We start from the raw sequence: 1,773 nt of genomic DNA on the forward strand, positions 1-1,773 counted from the left end.
ACTTTTCTACATACGAATGAAGCTTCGCACTGGGGTATAACCGCTAACCGCTAAGCGAACCCTTCGATAACCGCAAAAAAGCGACCCCTTACGATCGGACTTCCGAAATTTCAAACATAATGTGCGTTACTTTCAACACTTGAATATCAAAGTAAAACCCGTGGGTAAAAGGTAAAAAGTGATTTGAGTACCCAAAATTACTTTGTAACTTTTCTACATACGAATGAAGGCTCGCCTGGGGTATAGCCGCTAACCGCTAAAGCGAACCCTCCGGTAACCGCAAACAAGCGACCCCTTACGATCGGACTTCCGAAATTTCAAACAAAATGTGCGTTACTTTCAACACTTGAATATCATAGTTAAACCCGTGGGCAAAAGGTAAAAAGTGATTTGAGTACCAAAAAGTACTTTGTAACTTTTCTACATACGAATGAAGGCATACCTGGGTGATAACCGCTAACCGCTAAGCGAACCCTTCGCTAACCGCAAAAAAGCGACCCCTTACGATCGGACTTCAGAAATTTCAAACATAATGTGCGTTACTTTCAACACTTGAATATCATAGTAAAACCCGTGGGAAAAAGGAAAAAGTGATTTGAGTACCCAAAATTACTTTGCAACTTTTCTACATACGAATGAAGGCATACCTGGGTGATAACCGCTAACCGCTAAGCGACCCTTCGCTAACCGCAAAAAAGCGACCCCTTACGATCGGACTTCAGAAATTTCAAACATAATGTGCGTTTCTTTCAACACTTGAATATCATAGTAAAACCCGTGGGCAAAAGGTAAAAAGTGATTTGAGTACCCAAAATTACTTTGTAACTTTTCTACATACGAATGAAGGCTCACCTGGGGGATAACAGCTAACTGCTAAGCGAACCCTTCGGTAACCGCAAAAAAGCGACCCCTTATGATCGGACTTCCGAAAGTTCAAACAAAACACTTTTCTACATACGAATGAAGGCTCGCCTGGGGTATAACCGCTAACCGCTAAAGCGAACCCTTCGGTAACCGTAAAAAAGCGACCCCTTACGATCGGACTTCCGAAATTTCAAACATAATGTGCGTTACTTTCAACACTTGAATATCAAAGTAAAACCCTACGGCAAAAGGTAAAAAGTGATTTGAGTACCCAAAATTACTTTGTAACTTTTCTACATACGAATGAAGGCTCACCTGGGGGATAACAGCTAACCGCTAAGCGAACCCTTCGGTAACCGCAAAAAAGCGACCCCTTACGATCGGACTTCCGAAATTTCAAACATAATGTGCGTTACTTTCAACACTTGAATATCAAAGTAAAACCCGTGGGCAAAAGGTAAAAAGTGATTTGAGTACCCAAAATTACTTTGTAACTTTTCTGCATACGAATGAAGGCTCACCTGGGGATAACCGCAAACCGCTAAGCGAACCCTTCGGTAAACGCAAAAAAGCGACCCCTTACGATCGGACTTCCGAAATTTCAAACAAAATGTGCGTTACTTTCAATACTTGAATATCATAGTAAAACCCGTGGGCAAAAGGTAAAAAGTGATTTGAGTACCCAAAATTACTTTTGTATATACGAATGAAGGCTCGCCTAGGGGATAACCGCTAACCGCTAAACGAACCCTTCGATAACCGAAAAAAAGCGACCCCTTACGTTCGGACTTATTTGACTTGACATCTCGCTGGACTGAATTTCAACACTTGAATATCAAAGTAAAACCCGTGGGCAAAAGGTAAAAAGTGATTTGAGTACCCTAAAATTACTTTGTAACTTTTCTACAT

Source organism: Branchiostoma floridae, chromosome 1, assembly GCF_000003815.2.
Source record: "Branchiostoma floridae strain S238N-H82 chromosome 1, Bfl_VNyyK, whole genome shotgun sequence".
In the NCBI taxonomy this organism is placed as follows: domain Eukaryota; kingdom Metazoa; phylum Chordata; class Leptocardii; order Amphioxiformes; family Branchiostomatidae; genus Branchiostoma; species Branchiostoma floridae.